Here is a 24,793-nt window from a genome sequence, read left to right as displayed (position 1 = left end):
AATTGGAAAAAAATGTCAATGAAATAATTCTTAATGCTATTCTGCTATGTGAATTCATTGATACCTAGCCCAGTTATCATCAGAAGGGTGTCATCAACAACTGATGGGTGCAGATGCAGAGACCCACAGCCAAGCACTGTGCAGAGCCAGAGGAACCCCACAGAAGAGGGGTGTGTGTATGTGAAACTAAAAGATATTTTACTTTTAAATAACTTCTGGAAAATGTAATGTAACATACACCAGAGAAAAATAAGCTAATTTCACAAGCACTGGAATTATCAGTTTCCTCTAAGATACAGACTATACAAAATAGCATACTACTTAAGTAGAGCTTGTATTTTAAGTACTGATAAAAGAGACATTCCGAGCCGGGCGGTGGTGGCGCACGCCTTTAATCCCAGCACTCGGGAGGCAGAGGCAGGCGGATCTCTGTGAGTTCGAGGCCAGCTTGGGCTACCAAGTGAGCTCCAGGAAAGGCACAAAGCTACACAGAGAAACCCTGTCTCGAAAAACCAAAAAAAAAAAAAAAAATAAAATAAAATAAAAGAGACATTCCTACTGTCCTAAAATCAATCAGAAGTGCCACATTCTTGAAGATTTGCTGAAAATGAGGCTTGTAACATCAAGTGGCCACCCCCAGGCCCCTCCACATCGCATGTGACTTCTGTGATTTCTTAGCCCTCAACAACACCGAAGCAACAATTCCTCTGCAGATTTCCATTTTAGTCTTAAGCTGCCCCCACTGTGTGTGATGCGGGCTCTATAAACAGGGCTGGGGAAGCCTTGGGCCCTAAACTTCAGCCACCAATAATGATGGTGACAACCACAGACAGCAATGCTGTGTGACAGTATGTCTACCAAGTTTAACCCTTTCTGTCTCAGGTCACACGATGTGCCTCAGCTGAAGCTGCTTTCAGATCACGTGGAAGAGTTTCCTTTGTTACATTTTATTTTAATATAGTGTTTAGTCAGTTTGGAAATCTTTATAGCATTCCCTGTTTTACTAAGGACAGAACCTCAGAGACAGACACATGTATGAAAGCAAACTCTCAGTACTTCCCACTTGCTGTTTATACCTTAATCCTATTGGAAGCAGTAGTGCTGTGCTGTAAGCTCACCTGGAACTGCTTTACCATTCGTTCCCAATTGCTGGAGAGCTGGGTTTGTGCCACTGTGAGGTCTAATAATGAGTAGAATCAGTGTTGGGAAACGCTGTGCTTGTGAGTTGTTACTCCAAAAGCATGATTCGCTGCAAGGATTGTAAGAGAACAAAGCACAGTATTGTCGGAGAGAACAGTGAACATATGTTCCCAGGAAATGCTGAATATGCTCTCTTGATATAGAGTGGCATTGTCTGCTGATCAAGGTAAGTTAAGCAGCTGTCTTTGACTATGTTGTGTAAATGTTTCTTCGGAACTGTAAACTGATAAGATATCAGAATGAGAAGAAAATGACATCACTTTGCATGGCCATAGGAAATTGCCTTGGTTCATTGGTGATTATTAGAATAAACAAGAACCCTCTCAGCTAGTAGCAACTAGAAACAAAATATGACAACCCTCCCACAAAAAAAAAATAGTTTCAAATGAATAAATAGTGAAAGGAAAAATGACTGGAACCCACCAATGCTTCAGTTAAAAGGGACATCTGCTTCATTGAAGATTATGTATCCTACCCAAGGTAAGTTAATATTTGTCATGAGAGCATTGTTAGCAAAACTACACAAAAAAGTAAAACTAGAAAATGATGACATTTGTAATAGCCTAGAAACCAATGAATTTTTGTTTGGCTATAGCAGTAGGTTTTTAATAAAATAGATAACTAGTGTATACATTATACAAAATTGGCAATCAATAAACACTAAGTAAATAGAGTAGAAAATCTGATTCACCAAATGTATTATCTTACACGTTGGAAATGTGGTTTTTAGAATGTGCAGAGAATGCAGAGCTGGGGAGATGTTTCAGTGGTTAAGGAACTTTACATGCTCAAGTGTGAGACCAGGATTTTGGCTCTCCAGTGCCTAAATAATTAGCAGTGTGCATGCCAGCTCAACTATAATTCTAGATTTAGAGAGCAGAGACAGGGAATCCCAGTGCATGCTGGATAGAGAGCTTAGCCACATCTGCAAGCTGAGAGTTAAATTGAGAGCACCTGATTCAATGGCTAAGGTGGAAGAGCCACTGAGGCTGGTCCCAGACACCAACTTTGTTTCTCCACATGCACACACATACATATGTAACTGTCTAGACACATGCAAACATTTGCACACATGCCCACCAGATATTAAAAGGAGAGAAACTAGCAAAAGAAAATGTGAACACTTTGATTTATTTTACTGAAGTTTTCAAGCGATACCACACTTGGTGGTCCTTGCTGACTGTGGTACGCACCACCACCACACTTTTGAAAGTTCACTGCTATTAAGCTTCTGTGGAGAAATCTGTGACCTTTACTGAGGGATAAAATGAAGCATGAAGAAGACAGAAAATTATATTTCTTCGAGTTGAGAGATAACTCAGCAACAGAACTCAAAAGAAATGTCTCAGAGTTTGAATTCTGGTTCTAGGCTAGACTGCATCTCCCTATTTTTCTGTCTGTGGTGTGGTAGTGATTTTAGTATTTTTACTCTACATTTGGCAAATGATTTTGAGTCTTTCAGTCCTTTTACTTTTCATTTTTTATAACCCATTTTATTTAATGATGGGTAAGGAAATGAAACTATTAGTTCAGGTTAGCTGAATTTTCAGGCTGGATGTCTTCTTATATATCGTCATAAACATATTTAGAACATCAATGGAAACTTTCTAGTTTCCTTTTTAACCTATTTCACAATGCTTAATTAATTTATAATTAAAGATTTTACATAGGTATTGTACGTAAAATCTGTCACTACAGTTGTTGCTTTCTCACTTATTTAGATCTCTGGAGTTTAAAAACCACTTTAAGAGTGTCAACTTAAAATTAAAAAAAATATTTTATGTGTATGAGTGCTTGTCTGGATGAATGCATGTGCAGTGTGTACACGTGAGGGACCCACAGAGGCTTGAACAAGGCCCGTGATCCCCTGGGACTGCAGTAAGAGGTGACAAATACCACCACATGGGTGCTGGGAATTGAACCTGAGTATCCTCCAAGACCAGCAAGTGCGCTTAACCACTGAGTTGTCTCTTCAGCTATGGAAGGCTCAGCCATAAATTACATCTGTATCCTATCTCCTCTGCCCAAGAATCAGGAACCATGACGAGAGAGGGGATGAGAAGATTGTAAGAGCCAGGGATAGCAAATGTGAACAAGGAAACGGTGTTGTCAGGATACAATGGTGTTTTTGCACAAACAATACTTATGACAGAATGTGCAAGACCTGTACAAGTTCAAGACAGACACAGTTCGCAGTTTGGGGACATAATGTCCCGCTGCTACCTGAGGAGCCTGCATCAAATTGCCTTTTGATCCTGAGCGGTGTGGGTCTGGTTTCTTTAGTGGTGTGATGCCTAGCTCATGGACCATACTCCACCAGGACATGTCTGACACCAAGAAATATGTGGCAAGCACAATTTGGACTTGACAGTTTGCAGAATGTAAATAAGTAAGAGGACACAAAGTTCAGTGTTTAGGAAAAAAGGGTATGGGTACATAAATCTGGGCAGAGTTGGGGAAATCGAGCAAATAATAAAACAGTATATGAAAGTCACAAAAAAATTAATAAAATATTTTTTAAATAATCTATAATGACCCTCCTACTTACTATGTGTAAACTGCATTCATATTCTTTTGTCATAACTATTTTAAACTCAATTTCACCTAATTTTTATGTAATAGATTTTTTAAAGCTTATTTACCTTTATTTTTTATGCATTCTCATAGCTTGGCAAGATCAGCATCTATAAAGCATGCCTGTTTTATTAAAGATTAAAAAAAACAGGCTTTGAATGAGCGCTGAGCCATGTTTTTTTCAAAGGCAAAGTCTACAGCCTATAGTCTATATATTTATATTTACTGAGCAAACTTTATAAATCTAATTTTAAAGAAGACATAGTCCACATCTAGTATGTGGAAACACTGCAGATACACATCCTCTGTTCTTGACATGGGCAGCCAAACCACAAGTGAGAAGCATCCCGAGTTATCTGAGTGGTATTTGTTTGAGCATAATTCCTATACAGATGAAATAAGAAGAGGGGAAGTAAAGGAAAAACTACTATTAGTAACATGGATAGTGCATATCACCTGTTTGAAAATTAAAGGAGGTTGCAAAATTTTTAGAACTCCATTTCTGTACTCTTTAAAAATGTGTTTTTCTATTTTCCTTTAAATAAGGCATTGGTTTTGACAGAAGTATAGTACGCTATAATGTACATATATATACATATATAATGCATTATATATAAGCATTAAGTCATTAAGAAATGTATTTAATAATAACAAGTGTTTTGTTGTACACATGCTTGTTATATAAATGCTCTGAAACTGTGAAATTGTATCTGAGCAGGAAAGAGGATATGAATTAAATATATGACAATGCTAGGAAAACTGATATTTTTATCGTTTTCTTCATAGACTTTAGGAAATAAGCAGCAACGCTTACAACCCCTGGAATAAAAAAGTTATATTCAGCTATTTCTGTACATGACCCCAATTTCATTATCTTCCTGAAGTTATCAACCACTTACATGATGGAATGGGTCTTGGCTAGATTTGGCTTATTTGGGATCTTACTTGGAGATAGCAGTGTGTTGGCTCAGGACAGTTGATAATCTAGGAGGACTTTATCCCCCAAATCTGTCTGATCTGTGAATCCTGTCACATCTCTGTAAGCTAGGTTCATGGTCTAGTGATGAGGGAAGATTCATCATGAGAAACACACACACACACACACACACACACACACACACACACACGCAGGAATCTTTTAAAATAACTTCTAATATCAAATTTACTTTTTTTAAAAAAATCAGAAATGGCAAAAGACACTTTCCACAACAAGTAGAAATACCATAATTATTGTCGATACTGTAAGAGTCTGTCCACAGAAGGGTTTACAAATGTCAACTCCTGTCATCAACTGATCCACACATTCAATATCCTTTCCGGGGATAGTTACTGAAATCTGTGGATTCCCAGAAAGACTTTAAATGCACCTCTGTCCTGTCACTTTCTTAACTGAAGATAAATAAATGAAAGAGAATCATAGGCTGAAAGAGACGGATAGAACCCAATGGCCATCCTTTTATATAGGATTTCTGATGATTTTGGAAGTTAAGTTTTCTGACTAAATGGAAAAAAAGGTGCTGAGGTTTACACTCCGATGACAGTGTCTCATGCAAAGGTGATAAGTTGGAAAATGGAAGCTGAATTATTATTTATTTTTATGTTTACCAAAACATCAAAACTTAAAAGAGACTGAGATCCAGAAAACACTTAAGATGGTGCTTGTTGTGACGGTGTCTTAACCCTACAAACATCCTGCCTAGATATTCTTCAAATAGTGTGAAAATTCAGAGATTTTTTTTCTCTCAGTTTGGATTGAAGCTAGAAAAGTATGTTAAAGTAAACCAAACTTCTACCCATGGGGTTGAACTATATTAGTGTACTATATAACTCTCTGTACGGACCATATATTAGAGTCTAAAATATGATCTGTATAGAGAGTTATACAATAAATTTTGAGGAACTAAATTTTAGGGGAACTTAAGAAGAGTGAAAGCGTGCTTGCTTTTTTTTTTTTTTTTTTTACTCCACATCTCAGTTTGTGAGGAAACCAGCAAGAAAAGATAAATTGAAAAACACAGTGTTATGCAGCTCAAGAGAGTTCCTGTTGAAATAAAAGAAATATGACTTGGTTTAACTCAGCTGCGTTTTATTGGCTGTTCTTGGGGGGAATAATGCAAACAAAAATAAACACTGTGCTCATGTATGCTTTAAAACCAAACTCAGTCTCACTGAGAAATACCAGCCTTTGCCCATTAATCAAAGCCTCCTGCCAAAATCTCTCATGGCAATAGGGTAGTCAGAGACCAAATACAGACTGAATTCGGTTCACCTATTTTCTGGTTCTTAGGTCAAACCAGTAGAATGCCTGAGATTTCTCTCCAAAGTTGTCTACTTCTGGAAAGAATCCAAGCGAATACTGTAGACTTGGCTAAAGGATATCTTTAGGTATTTTTTATGTCTCTGAGAATTTCATATATTTACACAACATTAATCATATACATTGATTTTACCTCTTTCTAACCACCCCCTGTGCCTCATCTTACTCTCAACTTCATACTGTCCTGTAGCAGAACTATTATTTTAAGGTGTGTTACTTTTGTTCATGTTGCATCTTTTAACTCTGTGAAGCTGTGCTACTGTGCCTGTCTAAAACACCTGATGGTCTAATAAAGAAATGGCCAATAGCAAGGCAGGAGAAAGGATAGGAGGGGCTGTGGGATATATATATGAAGAAAACTGTGAGGAGATCTAGTAGCCAGAGGAGAAGGACTCAAGGGGTCAGTCAGCCAGCTACACAGCAAGCCACAGAGTAAGAGTAAGATTTACAGAAGTAGCCATGGGGCAGTGGTGCATGCCTTAAATCCCAGCACTTGGGAGGCAGAGCCAGACAGATCTCTGTGATCAAGGCCAGCCTGTCTACAGAGCAAGATGCAGGACAGGCACCAAAACTACACGGAGAAACCCTGTATTACAAAACAAAACAAAAACCAAACAAACAAGCAAAGATTTATAGAAATAAAAGAACCAGAAAAGTTCAGAGGCAAAAGGTAGACAGGATAAATTAAGGAAAGCTGGCAAAAAATAAGCCAAGCTAAGGTTGGGCAATCATAATGAAGAATAAGCCTCCATGTGTGATTTATTTGGGAGCTGGGTGGTGGGCCCCCCAAAAGAGTGAAAAACCAACAATAAGGTTGTCCTACACTTATTTTTGTTGCTTATAACTCTCTGAGTCCAATTGGTGTAGCCCATTTGCACAGGGGTACGTGGCTATCCACTGACACATGGAGCCACATCCCTAAAGGAGAGTGACTCTCCATCTCTCAGCAACCATCTGTTGTTAGTAGCTGCTCTACCAAGAGAGGGGCTTCACAGGCCCTTTCCTCACTCACTGTGGGACTAAAATATACTTTTATCATGAAAGTAGATCAAAAGTTAAATTCACTTGATGTTGTCACCCAAGAGGCAACCTGCTGAAATTTCAATTTGAAGTTATTGTTCTGTTTTCAATGTCTGTCTCTATAGCTGAAACAAATAGCTATCTCTGGAAGAACCCAAATTGGATAGACCTAAGTGCTGGTGGTTTCTTTTAAAAATATTCTATGTCCTTGAAATAAGCAGTCATAAAAGCAATTCACAAACTTATAGGCACTGAAAATGTACTGTCACAGTATCAGATATATCACCACCATGATAACCATTTGAATTATATATGTGAGTATTTTATCTTATCCTGGTGAACTCAAATGTGTCTAGCTCAATCTGCAGATTTAACCCTTCCAGTACCTAAATATGTATCATTTTGAGCAAGAAAGTAGTCACAGAAAACCTTAGAATGGTAGCTCACACCAGAGGAAGGTGTTTTACCACTTGTTCAAGGCCAGCATGAATGAACACCAGGCCAGCTTAGACTACAAAGCAACTCTACCTTAAAAGAAACAAACAAATGAATGAAAAAGAAAAGTAATGTGGGTGTGATGGACAATTGTCTTTGGAATGAAAGACTCTCTTGAGACAACTTAATATGTAGTCAGGTTAAAATGAAATCTAGCAGGTTTTTATCATTCATATTTTGCTGAATATATTCTGTATTTATTTTTGCAGTTTGGATGATAAATAATTTACTTTACTCCATTATTATAAAATAGATAATCACAAAGTCTGAAGGTTGCTTGTCATTCCTCTTCAGATACATATTTTCAGAGCTATCACAGTTTCAATTCTATCATAACCTTGCATAATGCTAACAGGAAAATATCCTGTACACATATCTCTAATATCATTTTCCTAAATAAATGTCAATAAGTAGTTTTTAGTGTAAGATCAACAATAGAAATGTCTTCATTTTTATAGATAGCATCATCACTAACATCTTAATTTCCTCTACTATTCATTTACCAATCACAATACTCTAGATTCCATTTCAGTTATAAATTTAAGTGCCAATAAAATGAACTACAAATATATTTCAAGTAAAAGGCAAATATTACATTTTCTGTTTCAATTTAAAATAACTCAAAAGGAAAATGAAATAGATTTTTAAAGGACTGATGATATAAAAAAATACATCAAATATTTTCTAGTCTGCTGATTTTAATCATTCTCAGCTTTTCCCTAAGCTATCATTCAAGTAACTTTCAAAATATATGACTTTTTTTCACGTAGGAATACCTTTAAAATTATTTCAGTCATGTGTACGTGAAATAATACAAAGTGCTGTTATCTAGGCTGTATGTCCTCTATATATATTTATATATGTTGCATATATATGTATATACATATATATAATTCCAAGACAAAGTACTTTAGATATTGCATATATATTAGTCTGAAAATTACATTTCCTGCTGAAATCATATTATTATGGTTTCTGTTCTTCAATATGTTGGTACTTTGAAAGGTGTATAGATTCACATTTAGTATTATTACTAACATGTCAATATTCTCTAACGGTATAAGTGCAAAATTTTATTAACAATTTAAAATGATTACTATTACATAAAAAATGACCTGAGATTAATAACTCAATAGTTTCCCACTATGTCTTGTTGTAGAATATTATTTTTAGGTGTGTTACACTGGTTTATGCTCTGGAACATTTGTTTAGTGATGCAAAGATGTGTTGCAGTCTTTTGTGTTGCATTTGTTTAACTCTGTGAAGCTGTGTTACTTTGACTGTCTAAAACACCTGATGATCTAATAAAGAGCTGAATGGCCAATAGTGAGGCAGGAGAAAGGATAGGCGGGGCTGGCAGGCAGAAAAAAAAATATATAGAAGGAGAAATCTGGGAGGAAGGAAGAATGAGCAATAGAACAAGGAGAAGAGGACACTAATGGCCAGCTACCCACCCAGCCACAGAGTAAGAGTGAAGTAAGATATACATAAGTAAGAGAAAGGTAAAAGCCAACAGGCAAAAGGTAGATGGGATAATTTAAAGCTAAGAAAAGCTGGTAAGAAACAAGCCAAGCTAAGAACAGGTATTTATAATTAATAATCAGCCTCCAGATATGATTTGTTTGGGAGCAGGGTGGCAGGCCCCCAAAAGAGCCAAAAGAGTAAGAACAGAAGAAAACAACCAACAACAATGCATGCAGCATTTCACTGACTGTTAAGCATCCTCAAAACCCATATTTCTAAATGTTATTTTCATTTAGTGTTCATAAACGTGTGTGTGTGTGTGTGTGTGTGTGTGTGTGTGTGTGTGTGTGTGTGTCTCCACGTGCATGCTATGTTATGCATACAGAGACTGAAGAACAGTTTTCAGCAGAAATTTCTTCAACTAAGTGGGTCTTGGGGATTGAACACAAGTTATAAGGCTTAGTGACAGGCGCCTTTAGCTCTGTGCTTTTTCACTGGCCCCAAGTCAACATTTCTAAGAAAAATATAAAGGCAAATTTGCACTCTATAGGATGTATTTGTCTCTCCTGTTTCTTTTAAGTTGATTTTTTTCTTTACCTTACTGTGAGTGCTTATTCTGACAGTATCTTGTGTGTGTGCATGTTTGTGTACAGAAACTTGTTACCTACCCCTTTTGTTTGTATTTGTTTAGGAGAAAGTGATTTGATTATTAATGAATTATCTGTGCTATTCAGTTAAAATACACCTTATAGAAGAAAAAGCTAAATGGATACAAGTTGCTAGGAAATGTTGGTGTAAAAATACATACATATTAGAATAGTATCTCCAGATTTGCCATCATCTACAATTATATTCTCATGATCTATAAAATTCAATGGAAGTTAAATGATGAACTATTTCCCTAATTTCTTGTGTAACTATCAATTATTATTAAGATATGCAAATATTGCTTAAATCAATGTGAATATTATTGATATTTGAACTCCTGGCTTCTTGTCATCTATGTCAAAACAGTTTATTATGGAAAAAGGAAAGTAACAATATTAACTTAATGCTTCCTGGAGCAACTTTTCTTTTTCATGTTTTATAAAATATATTCAAATGGTTTCAATGTTCCAATATTTAAATTTCAGAGTAATTTTAGACAAGACAAATTAACACATCACTGTAATGTAATGTATTTTCCAATCATTAACTTAGTCTATGCCAGTTGAAGGCAGGTTATAACCTGTATATGCTAGGACTAGCATAAGGTCTTAAGTCCTTATTTATATAAAACAAAGACAAAAACAAAACAAAACCCCAAAAAAACCCAATACATTTTCATTATATTACCTGTTAAAAATGAGGTGGTATTTAATATTTATACAAAAGCTCAAAATTATTGTTGAACAATATATATATCTGTCTCTTTCTGCAGCTAGTGGACACATTTTCCCATTTAGTTCTTTGGGATTTAACCTCAGCTCAAAATTAATTACTTCAAGTAGTACAATTGGTCTGCATTCATTTTAAAAGTTACACTTTAGTATAATTCTGACAGCTAGCATGCCTTACCACCATCTTGGATTCTTAACTTCCAGAAGATTAGTATGATTGTTTCTACCTTCTTATCAAATCCCACACATTATATAAACTTCGATGATATTTCTCTATGCTTGCAATATATCCACCCCATTTCCTAAATATGATTTTGATATCATTCTATGAATACTGTTTAATTTTGATCTTTGTATGGATATTTAGTTTGGAAGTGGGAATCACACCATCAATACACCACACATGATATGATGACTAAGATGTAGAAAGAAAAGTCACACTTAAGACTTATTTATGCTCCTGTCAGTTTTTATTGATAAGGAAAACAAAATAATCAACTGTAAAAATCCTGTATGTATTATATTCACAGCTTTGTGTCAGCCTGGAAAAATTTAGTAAAGATTAAGCATAGATCTAAAATAAAAGCTGACCCAATAATATTAATATTAATACAAAATATTAAAAGGAACCCAGGCTGAATGATGTTAAGTATAACTTGCAACAGAGATAGTAGGTAAATTGGAGTATGTTAAAACTATGCATATGTTTGCTTTATTCAATATTGCTGAGTTCAGTCTGAAAAAATTACATCTCTCAAAGACTATGTACCAAATTATCTGAAGATTCAGGAATTACAATCTAGATACTTTTCCAAAATTATTCTATATGTGCACGTGTGTTTGTATAATCTCTCCATGTAAAAATTTGTACAGAAGCATTCCCAGAAGTAATATTCATATTAAGTCAAATATTGGAAAAATTCAAAATTTTTTACTACCCAATAAAATGTGGTACATCTGTCCATAAAATATTAATGAGGTAATGATATATAATTCATACTATTAGAAAGTTGGAAATATTATGCTAAAGTATTGAATTCAGGCATATACTATTTGATGATATTTGTATAAAAGTCTATGATTGAAAATTCAGATATTCATAAAATAAGTAGTTACTGAATTGTAATAAATTGTAGCTAAGGGCAATAAATGACCCAGTAATATATGTGAAGTTTATTTGGGGGTTGATAAAAGTGTACTAAAACATGATTCTAATTATGAAATTTTGTTTTATTGATAGTATTAATATATCACATACTGTTATCGACTGATTTAATTATGCACTTATTTTTCAGTATTGATGTTTGAGCCTAGAGCTTTGTGAATGTTAGGAAGGGGCTCTGACACTGAGGTAACTTCCAGCTTTCCTTTTATGTTTTATGTACTTTGAGACAATACTTCCCCATTTTTCCCAGCCGGGACTTAAATTTACTTTGAAATACGAGAAGTCATTGAACTTGCAAAATCCTACTTACCCATGTGGCTGCAATTAGGTTTGTACCGACCAGCCTGTCTTGTAGAATATACTGAATGGGTAAACTTTATAATATGCCAGTTAGATGGTAAAGGTGCCTTTTAATGATGTGTCTTTATTAATGAAAATAGTTACATAATGTAATTAACTGGATATTCTCTTTTATAATAAGCATTTTGGTATATACTTCAAAATCAGGAAAATATGATGATCAGAAATTTTCTTTTTAAGAAGTCTCAATTCTCTGATATTCATTGCCTACTTTAACTCAATATTTTGAGAATATTTGTATTTATGGGTGCCTTTGATATAGAATAGAACACATATATCACACTTATAATTCATTTTATCACATTTGCATTATGTGACAAACTAGTCCACAACTAATTAAAAAAAAAACAGCCATGAATTTGAAAGAAAGGAAAGGAGGGATATTTGCAAGTATGGAGGGAGGGAAGGGAAGGGGAATTGATGTAATTATAGTATAATCTCAAAAGTTAAAGAAATAATGATGAAAATTTGAAATTTATATTGGAACCATATGTGTAGACTGGGTTGATGATATCAAGTATTTTTCTTAGTATGCATCACTATTATTTATAAAATCTTTAAGCCACTCTAATTAGAAATAAAATAGGCATCATATGGTAAATTTATAAACAGGAAATAATTATTACTTTTGATAAATTATGATATATAGATACTATATGAGCTTAGCAGAATAATTTTTAGTTAATTTTCCAAGATTTTCTTCACCAAGGTTTCTGAGAATTTTGAAAAATAACTATGAAATATTGAAAGCATATTCCAAATAGCAGCTGGCTGCCATTGACTTAATGTAAATATTCATTTGTTTATGTACGGCATGAGAGATTTTTAAACACAGTTTATTTTACATTAAAATACCAAATAATTAAAATATTAGATTTTTAATGAAAAACAGAGTTTTAGGCTATTGTTTTTTTCATTTTTAAACTAATTTTTAGGTTAGCATGTAAGGTAATGAGCCTAATTTACCTATAATTTTAGAAAAGCCTCTAGATTATTTTTTAAGGAAATAACTAAAATGAACAACAGGACAGATGGAGAGAGGGTTCAGCAGTTAAGAACACTTTCCAGCACCCACAGTGTTACTCACATTTGTCTGTAACTGCATGCCCAATGAATTTGATGCCCTCTTCTGGCCACTGTGGACTACTGCACTCATAAAGGGCACAAAAACTCACTCCCATAAGCACATACACCTACCCATAAAAATAAAATATAACTATAAATGAATATTTCAGAAACCAGAAATAAATGAATAAATATTAAAACTGAGCCTAGAAGTTTACAAGAATGTGATCAACTACTGCTAATATATTCCAGTTCAAATAACCAGGAAGAACTGGATAAATTCCTAGGTCTATACAAATTAGCAAGACAAAATGGAGAATAAACTGACAACCTGAAGTCTGATAACAAATACAGATACTGGACCAGTAGTGAAAATTCCTCTTCAAAGTAAAGGCCAATACTCACTGGTTTTAGGGCTGAACTATGCTAATTTTTTTAAATGAAGGTTAATACTATCTATTTTGAGCATCATCCAAGAAAATTATGAATTTGACATGTAATACTTCTTCCCAGCTCATTGTTGAAGGCAGAATAGCCCATAAGTCAAAGCCAGTTGAAAACAATATAGTTATATACCTGTATTGGTCAGACATATTTTAATTGTTACAAATACATGACCAAAACATTTCAAAAAAAGAAAGAAGATAGTTTTCAGTATAAGGTTGTATGCATTCATGCCTTGGGGCCTGAAAACAGACCAACTATTATGATGATGAGAACATATGTCAAAGGTTACTAACTTCATTTTAGACAGGAAGCATGGAGACAAACTGGAGAAGGCAATAAATACCTCTCAAAGCCACACATCTGTCATGTACATCCTCTACCATATCAATACTTAGTAAGTCATTATTGAAGTTAGAGATCTCATAACCCAATTACCTGGTTACAATGCCACCAGATAGATACAAAGACTAGAAATCATGAAGGTTTGAGGGAGTCACTTCATACCCACTTGTGTGGGTTTAAATAAAAATTGCCTCCCTAGGCCCATAGGGAGTGGCAATATTAGGAGGTATGGCTTTGTTGGAGTAGGTGTGGCCTTGCTGGAGGAAGTGTGTCACTGAGGGCAGGCTTTGAGGTTTCAGAAGCATATGTCAGGCCTAGTAGCTCACTGTCTCCTTCTGATCCTGTGGATCCAGATGTAGAACTCTCAGCTGCTTCTATAGCATCATGTGCACCTGGTTGCCACCATGCTGCCCACAGTTATAGTAATGGAGTAGAACTCTGAACTGTGAGCTAGCCCAAATTAAATATTTTATTTTATGAGAATTGCAGTGGGAATGTTGCCTCTTCACAACAACAAAACCCTAACTAAGACACCAGTACACAAGAACTTATCAAAAATATAGAGAGGCATGTCTCCTCTAAAATCCAGGGAAAGTCTTATTTACATTAAATTTAAAGGTCACTTAAAACCATCAAGTATACACAAATTCACATCTCATCAAATGATAAAGTATCTGAGAAGATCAGCTCAAGGAAGGAAACACTGTTTTTGTCTCACATTTGGTTGGTGCTGGCTACTTAAGCAGTGTCTAGATACACTGTGTCCACTATAAGGAAGGAGAAAGAAATCATTCCTGGCCCCTAGTCTGTAACATAGTACTGCCCACATTCAGGGCTAGTTATCCTTCCTCCCATAAGCTTCTCTGAAAACACAGACATGCCTAGATGTGTACCCAACCAAGGAATTCCTACAGCTGATGGACACTTTCAGCAAAGTGGCTGAATACAAAATTAATTCAAAAAAATCAATAGCCCTCCTATATATTAATGGCAAACAAACTGGGAAAGAAATCAGGGAAACGATACCCTTTACAATAGCTTCAAATAATATCAAGTATCTTCAGGTAACTCTAACCAAGCCAGTGAAAAGCTTGTATGATTAAAACCTTCAAGTTTTAGAAGAAAGTGAAAAATATACCAGAAGATGGAAATATCTCCCATGCTCATGGATCTGTAGAATTAACAGAGCAAAAATGGCCATGATACCAAAATCAATTTATAGATTCAATTCAATCCCCATCAAAATTCTAACACAATTCTTTTCATACCTTGAAAGAACAACACTCAACTTCATACAGAAAACAAAAACCCAGTATAGCTAAAACAATCTTTAATGAAAATAAAAAACAAACAACATTGCCGGGCGGTGGTGGCGCACGCCTTTAATCCCAGCACTCGGGAGGCAGAGGCAGGCGGATCTCTGTGAGTTCGAGGCCAGCCTGGGCTACCAAGTGAGTTCCAGGAAAGGCGCAAAACTACACAGAGAAACCCTGTCTCGAAAAACCAAAAAAAAAAAAAAAAAAAAAACAAACAACAACAACAAAAAAACCTGTTAGAGTGATGGGTGATATTGCTCTGTATGCTGTGAATGTAGTGCCTAGATTGGTTGATAAATAAAATACTGATTGGCCAGTAACCAGTCAGGAAGTATAGGCGGGATAAGCAGACGGGGAATTCTGGGAGAGGAAGGCTGAGTCAGAGATGCCAGCTAGCCACCCAAGGAGCAATATATAATGGGATACAGGTAAAACCACAAAACATGGTGATACATAAACTAATAGGTATATGTTAATTCGAGATAAGAACTAGCAAAAAGCTTAAGCCCATGACCATGCAGTTATAATTAATATAAGCCTCTGTGTGTTTATTTGGGTGATGCCAGTGGGAGAGATTTATCCAGACTACAGGCAGGCAAGGACACAAAAAAACCTTCTGGCTACAAATGGTTCCCAATATGGGGCAGGGCATAGCCCTTGTAGATGGGCACAGCATGTGTGACCCTGTCACCAGAGTCCATGACAATGTCAGTGGTGCATCCAGATGCATGCCAGGACAGCACCACTTGAATGGCCACATACATGGCTGGGGTATTGAAGATTTCAAACTTATCTGTGTCATGTTCTCTCTGTTAGCTTTGAGGTTCAGGGGGCCTCAATCAGAAGCACTGCTGGGTGCTCTTCAGGGGCCACACGTAGTTCACTGTAGAAGGAGTGATAATTGTAATGTATCATTAAGAAATATAGATTAATTGTTAATCATCTATGATGATCAAACTTGTATTCATTATTAAAGTTTTCTAGGTATACATAGATATATTTCAATTAGGTGGGTAATCTTCAAACACTTCAAAGACCTACAGAATATGATATTAAAATGTTTTAAAAACTTAGACTTTTCTGGACATTGAGACACGTCTGCTCCTGGCAGCAACAATTACTTCAAGGAAGATGATGGGCACCAAAGGCACTCCATATGGAGTTCATCTTCTTCATGGCAAAAGTTAATCATTTGGGCAAGAAACTGTTTTTGCCTGGACTGCTTGATAAAATGTTGCATTGACTAGACATACAGGACCCATAACAAGATGACAACTGAACTTTGCAAGGCAAAATGGTCCTTTGGATTCCTGCTTTGCAGAGAAAACTGCCAGATATCCTACAGGACACAGAGAGAAGCGACTGAGAGATTCAAGGCCTGTGGGCTAAAGATGGATGCCCCAACATTACAGAGGAACTTTGGGTGACTGTCCAGGCAGGCAGCTGTCTCTGTCATTCTAGATTTTTGGAAGTTGCTTACAATGCACTTCCTATTTACTTAGGTAATATTATATCCTTCTTAGGTCCTTGATATAGTTGAAGACTAAATAGTTATAATTTTCCCTGGTTATAAGAGACAAGGTTGATATGAAACCTTATTCTCACATATTCTCTAAAATCTAAACTCTATGAAGAACTCAAGAAATTGTATATAAAAATAATTCAATTAAAATAGAGTATAGATCTAAACATATTTCTCAATAGATGAATCTTAAGTGACTGGGAAAAACTTAAAGAAATATTCAGCATCCTTAACCATCAGGGAAATGGAAATAAAAACTACTTTGAGAGTTCCTCTTACACCTGTCAGAATTGTTTAGATCAATAACACAAATGGAAGTTCATACTGGTGAGGATGTGGAACAAGGGGACCACTGCTCTATTACTGGTAGGAGTGTGAACTATGTACAGCAATTATGTAAATCTATATGGGGGTTCCTCAGAAAATCATGAATTGATCTACATCAAGACTCAGCTATACCTCTCTTATACATATTTGCACAGGACACTCTATCCTACCACAAAGAAACTTGCTCAAATATGTTCACTGAGTCTTTCTTTATAATAGCCAGGAAGTAGAAACAAACTAGAGGTCCCTTAACTCAACAATGGATAAAGATAACATGGTACAGTCACAAAATGGAGTATTACTCACCTGTTAAAAATAATAATAACCATGAAATTTGTAGGAAAATGGATGCAACTGGAAATTAAATAATACTAACTGAAGTAACTCAGACGCAGAATGACAAATATTGTATGTATTCAATGATAAATGGATACTGGTTTTGAAGTAAATGGTAATCAAGTTATACTTCACAGACCCAGAGAGGTTGAGTAAAGAGCAGGCCTCTAGGGGCAATGTATGGTTTCCCTGGGAGGGAAAATAAAATAGATTTTGTGGGTGGACTAGGGGCAGATGAGGAACGGAGCTGGAGGGAAGAGGTGAGCAAGGGAGTAATGGAGGGAGAGAGTTGAGGGAAAGAAAGCTGAAATCTGGGGGCATTTAAGATGTGTGGAAACTCAGTGCAGTAGAAACTTCCTGGAATCTCTGAGCATGACCTTAGTGAGCACTCCTAGTAATAGAGGATAAAGATTCTATGCTGGCCATCTTTTGTAGACATGCAAACTTCTAGTCTCTTCTACTGAAAGAGAAATGTGGACACCAGTCAGGGGTTGAACTTAAAACCAAATACTACTGCTCTAAAAAAGAAAAAGAAATCAAGAACATGATTCCTAGTGAAATTCTGCTCTACTCATACGTCAGTGCCTAATCCAGTCATCATCAGGTTGGCTTCCTCCTGTAGCAGATGGGAACAAATACAGAGACCCAGGCACAACACACAAAGTTTGGCCTTAGAACATACAGCTCTACGTGGGATTTCTCCATCAAGATCTCTCCCCTCAGAGTTTAAGGAACCCCACACAAGAGGAGGTTGGAAGGATGTGAGAGCCAGAGGAGATGGAGGACACCAGGTGAACAAGGCCCTCTGAATCAACTGAGCACAAGTCATATGAAGTCACACAGCAGCATGCACAGGGCCTACATGGATTTGCACCAGGTCCTTTGCATGTATGTTATAGCTTTCAGTTTAGTGTTTTTATGGGAATCCTGAGTGAGTTAATGAGGGGGTCTCTGGTTCTTGTCTCTTCTCTTGGGACCTTTTGGCTTCTGTTGGTTTGGGTTATCCAAATTTGATATGGTAGTATTTGCATAGCCTTACTACTTTTGATTTTGTCATGTTGCGTTCTTATCTCTTAGAAGGATGATGCTTTCTAATGAAAGACAGAATGGGAAAGGATCTGGAGGGGAGGAGATATGAAGAGAAACTGGGAAGGGTAGAGGGAAGGGAAACGATATTCAGGATATATTGTACAAGAAAAGAATCTGTTTTCAATAAAATAAAATGTAAGAAGAAAAATATAATTAAAAATCACTCTCAAATTTCATTCAATGTACTATTGGGAATTCTAATGAGAGTTAAAAGGTTAGTCAAGGATTGAAAACAAAACACTTACACAGAAAAGGAAGAAATGAAATTATCTGTCACTGATGACACTCTATGTACCTATAGAAACTGTGGCCAGGTGTGACAGCATATGCTGTAACCCGAGTATTCTGGAGATTCAACAAGAAAGTCACTGCAACCTGTGCTTCATAGAGGGATTAAAGACTGTGTTACAGACTCTGTCAGGAAGAAAGAAAGCACCTAAATTTAGGGGGAGCTGTTCCCTTGGTTTATCTTGATCCTTTCTTTCTCTCTGGGCAGAGATATATAAAAAGACTTCCCAGGAAAGGTCACACAACAGTGAAGTTAGATCAAACCAGAAACTTGTTAACATTAAAAGAAACAATGAAAAGGGTAAAGGGGAAAAAAGAAGAGAGAATACGCTGTTTACAAAGACATGTTTACAAATTATGCATTCTATAAGGGCCCTGTATCTAAAATATATAACATTCAAAGCACATGATACCCTCTGACAATGAGCAAATAGCCTGAAAAGAAATTATTCGTAAAATGCATTTATGAATAACACAAAGTAAGTGCATTCTGAAAATCAATCATCATCGTGAAAGAGGAAGCTGAAGCCACAGTGACTTAACCCCTCCCATCCGGTAAAGAGAATACCATCAGAAAGGTGAACGAGTGAGGGTGCGGGTATGGGAGCCAAACAGCATTCACTCGGGGTCCTCTAAATATACCTGAAGTTTTGGCGTAAGTCTCCATGGAATGACAGGCATGACATACTGCGACCGGCAAGACGTTTGTAATATACCAGTTCACAACCACAAGCTTTTAGACACTTTTTTAAAACCAGAGATCAGCATGTACAATTTCTGAAATAATGAGCTGCCATGACAGAGAATGCCCAGACTATTAGGTTGTATAGTCTTCCTCTCATGGATCTGTATTGCTCTTAAGTACTTGTGTTTTCTGACAGCCTGCTCAGCATCACTATTTGGCGAATGCTAAAAATTACACTGTGCATTTAAGCTCTTAAGTGCTTACATGGATAGTAACTAAAAAAATTCCTAACAATACAATATTAAATACAGTGGAGGCTGTGCTTGAGAGACGGCTCAAGCATTAAGAGAAGACACTGTTCCTATAGAAGAGCAGAGTTTAATTTGCAGCAGCCACAGCAGGTGATTCAAAACTGCTGTAACTTAAGTCCAGGGCACCTCACCCCTGTTTGGATAGAAGTACATGTATACATAAAAAATAACAGTGTAGAGAGCCTTCAAAAATAATCATAAATTTATTACTATAATATTCAACTCTAAGATACAGATTCTACTATATATCCAATGAAGTTTAAAGCTGAAAAGCTGCATGATCTCTGCATTCCTTCAATATTTCCACATTATTCAGCTTGCATGAGACGACTATAACACCAACCAATAGCTGGCTTATTTTTAAGAATTTGCTTACACCCAATGGGATATTGTTGCTATACTATTTATATATCATCATTTTGTTTGCATATAATGGCATGTAAAAGATTAGAAATCTCTGTGTCATGTAAGTACCAATACACCATATGGAGAAACACATGTGGACACAGATATTTGTATATAAAAGCAATAATCTTGGTAGTCATTGCATATATATAACTAAGTAAATTTTCTATTTCAACCAACATTATCATTTCTTTGTGAAAAACAAAGAAATCACACAAAGTCATCATATAAACAGGGATGGGTATACTTATTTAGAAGTAAATACTGGCCAGGAGTGGTGGTTTGAATAAAAATGGTTCCCATAGACTATTAGGGAGTGACAGTTTTGGAGGTGTGGCTTTGTTGGAGTAGTTGTGGCCTTGTGGGAGGAAGTGTGTCACTTGGGTTAGGCTTTGAGGTTTCAGATGCTCAAGCCAGCCCACTTTCTCTTTCTGATGCCTGCAGATCCAGATGTTGTTGGTCTTGCTTTGGTCCAACATTTCCTCACTCTGCTCCCTTTTCTCCTTTTTTGTAATGGTAATGTATATCCCACGCTATTGTATGTTGGAAGTATGTGGGCTCCTTTTTTTATTTTGATTTTATAGAGGATTACAGTTACAAGATTACCAGGAGTCTCAGAAAAGAGTTTGGACTTTTACACAGGATTGTGACCATGATAGACTATGTGGACTCTTGAAGTTGGACTATATGCATTTTGTATTATGATATGGCTACAAGTCTATGTGGGCCAAGGGGTGAAATGTGGTGATATACATTTAAATGGCCTGTATAGATTCATAAGGAATGGCATTATTATTGGTGTGCCAACAATGTTGGAGTTGTGGCTTTGTTGGAGGAAGTGTGTTACTGGGGGTGGGCTTTGAGGTTTCAGATACTCAAATCAGGCCCAGTGTTTCTCTTGCTGCTTCTTGCCAATCCAGACATGGAACTCTAAATTACCTCTCCAGCACCATGTGTGCTATGCTTCCTGCCGTGATGATAATGGACTAAACCTCTGAAACTGTAAGCCAGCCCCAATTAAAAATTGTCCTTTATAAGAGTTACCATGGTCATAGTGTCCCTTCAGAGCCAAAGAAATCCTAACTAAGACACCAGATATGGGGCACAAGCCTTTATTGCTAGAGCTGTAAAGGCAAGTAGATCCCCAGGAGTTTGAAAGAAGCCTGTTTTTGTGAGTTCCTGGTCAGTCAGGACTATACAGTTAAACTGTTCCAAACAAAAAGTAAAATGATTATGCATCCTAGAACTAGATGCCACCACTTGTCAGTGTTAGTCCTAAATTAAACATAACTGGAGGAATGTTGATTCAGGAAGGTAAAGATGCAGGTAAGAAGCAGAGGAAGCTGCAATGTGTGACACATTCATTCTTTAAGCCTCTTTTACTCTCCCAAAGTGCAGCATCCTTCCTGCATAAGTTCCCTAAGCACCATATAGTTTTAAAATAATTCCATAGTTAAAAAAAAAACCTCTAGGCATTGTGATTTTATATAGTTTAAAACTGCATTAATGTTTTGTTTGTAAACCTTGAATTCATTCATGTTTAGAAGATGTGATGGCATGTGCTTGTTTGAGCTGAGCATTGTTATGGTCTTCGCTAAACTTCCTTGATTTACATGCTTTTTACTGCCCTGGTTTGAGCAGGTCATGTTAGGATGAATGATGGAGATACAGTATAATTAGTCAGTGTTCTATTGCTGTGAAGAGACACTCTGATTACAGTAACTCTTGTAAAGGAAAGTATTCAGTTGGGGCTTTCTTATAGTTTCAGAGGTTTAGTTCATTGTCATCATGTTGGGAAGCATGATGCATGTAGTCAGACATGCTGCTAAGAGAGAAGTAGCTAAGCTTTCTACGTCTGAATCCATTGACAGAAGAAAGTGTGGAACCACTGTGCCTCTCCTAAGTTTTTAAAACCTCAAAGCCCATCCCTCATAACACTTCCTCCACCAAGATGATATCTCCTCCAATAAGGCTATAACTCCTAATTCCTCCCAAGTAGTGTCATTCCCTGATAACTTAGAATCCAAACATATGAGCCTATCAGGGCCATTCTCAGTAAAACCACTGTGATCTCCCTGGCCCAGAGGGTTGTCATTATATCACAATGGACAAAATACATTCAGTCCAACATCAAAGGTCCACATAGTCTATTATGGTCTCAAAAGTCCAAAGTCTTTTCTGAGACTCAAGGTAATTTCTGAACTGAATCCCCGGTAAAATCAAAACACAAAAGCAGATCACACACTTCTAATACACAATGATACAAAATATATATTACCTGTGCAAGAGGGGGAAAAGGAGCATAGTGAGTAAATGCTGGACCAAAAGAAGAACATAAAACATCTGGGAAAACTCTGAACTCTGCATCTCCATCTTCTCAAGATGGAAGCTTACTTGAGTGGGGTCTTGCCCGGAGGTCAACATTCCCTTTATTCTATTTACTATCAGCTTTTCTTTAAACTTTTTGTCTCTGTGAACACTGGACTTAGCTCCATTAAACTTTTTGGGGCTCCTTTTCTACTCAAACTGTACATTTTTGATTTTTTCTTGCTCAGCTTGCTTCTTTTCATTATAGATCTGTGTAGGAGAGACCATATAGCAGAGTCAATACCAGGCTATCTTGAAATCTCTTCTGTCAATCATTATTCCCAAACTCTTCAATTTAACCTCAGGCAGATTTTTTTTTTTGGACAAAGGTGGAAAGCAGCCACATTCTTCATCAAAACATCATGATGCTCTCTAGGCTACTTACTAATATTCCTCCCCTCTAAAACTTTTTGAGCTGGGCCCTCACAGTTCAAATCTTCTCTAGGACTGTCATCAATTCTCCTACCAGAAAGGCCCATGAAGCCCTGCTAAATGCCTTCAACTTCTTTCTTAAACCAAGGTCCCAATGTCCATATTCTACCAACAAGCAGGAGGATAAGGCCCAATCTCGGCAATACCGTTTTCCCTGGTACCAACTTCTGTCTTAGTCAGCATTCTATTGCAGTGAAGAGACACCATGACTAACAGCAACTCTTATAAAAGAAAGAATTAATTGGGTTTTGCTTACAGTTTTAGAGGTCTAGTCCATTGTCATCACAGTGGCGATCATTGCAGCCCCTGGGCAGACATGGTGCTGAAGAAGCAGCTGAGAGTTCTGCATTTGGATTTACATAAACTCTGGGCTTGGAATGGGCTTTCTGAAAGCTCAAAGCCCACCCCAAGTAACATTTCCTCCGACAAGGCCACAACCATTCCAGCAAGGCTGTAGCTCCTGATTCCTCCCAAGTAGTGTCATCTTCTGATGACTAAGCTTTCAATCATATAAACCTATCAAGGCCATTCTTAGTCAAGCCCCCAAAGGGGGTGAGGGTGGTGTGGCACTGAGAGGGCCATGTGATTGTGGCTGCAATCTTTTTCACCTCTTCCGGGTGAAATGTATTACCTTCCCATTCTCACAGGAATTAAGCACACAATGTAAAGAATAACCTTAGTTTTCCTTTTCCCTCTTCTCCGAGTGTTACCCTTACCTCACCACTGTCTCCTCTCCTTCCATTGCTCTTATAACCTCAGCTATTCACTTAGAAAACAGAATATAATTTTGCTTTTTTTGTTTCAATCATTTTTTTCTACTGTGGGAAATTTTGTAAAAACTGAAATTAAACGAATATATTTTACATCCAGAAAGTTTTCTTTAACAATGTCAAAAATATGCACATACCTGTAACCCCATATGCTAACACACCTCCCTGTAGTCCACCACACCAAAGTACATCTATGAGGACAGTAGACACCGCACATTGAAAATGGCCTTAGACGCTGATAAAATATGCAGCGTGAATAGAGAATCAGTACTGAATTATTCAGGATAATGTTTGCTGATAGTAAAGACTACGGGAAGCCTCCTCAATGACTCTGTTGCTATGATGCAGGCATTATAGGTGATGTGACTTCCATGAATAAAGTAAAACTACCAGAACAGAAAATAACAGCAATGAGTGGTTTTTAAGTGCTTATTCCAAAATCAAAATCAGTGAAATAACCAAGCAAAAGAACAGGAACTCCCCAAGCAAGCAGAGCATTGAGGCTGTAATAATGCTCAGGAGTGGGCTGGCATTTACTTCCTTACCATTGTTCCTCCCACTCTCCGAACTTCAGTCCCTACAGTAGTCGCTGTATAATTGTGGGGAGGCTTTCCTGTGGCGCATATCAGTTACATATGGCTGGCCCAGCGTTATAGAACTAGAACAACTCTTGCTATCTGAAATTCCACTGACTGACTTGAGCAATAGCCACAGAGAAAAATCAATTAGCCCAGAGTCCCTCTCAGCCCAAGCCTGCACTGTGTATGCTACGCAAAGTCATGTGTGTCGTTTCAAGTGTCTTTCAGATCCGATGACCCAGGATCTCTATTTGAAAATCAGATGAAAGAGCATGGACTGTGTGAAAAGTTGTTCTCCATCTCTACTCTGTGGCTCTATAAAATGAAAGTTTTATTTTCTTCCTACAAAAACAGCTAATTAGACAATAGAGTTATTGCAATGTCTATAATTAGGACTGCAAGCAATGTACTTTCTAGAATGATTTACAATACATTAGTTTTATTTCTGATAGGGTGGGAATAATTTTAAGTAGAACTCAACTGTTTGAAAAAACTGACAGATATGCAGGAGTTAGGAGAGGATTGATTTTTAGATTACC

Source organism: Peromyscus leucopus, chromosome 13 (assembly GCF_004664715.2).
Source record: "Peromyscus leucopus breed LL Stock chromosome 13, UCI_PerLeu_2.1, whole genome shotgun sequence".
Taxonomy (NCBI): Eukaryota; Metazoa; Chordata; class Mammalia; order Rodentia; family Cricetidae; genus Peromyscus; species Peromyscus leucopus.
This window is presented reverse-complemented; position numbering follows the sequence as displayed.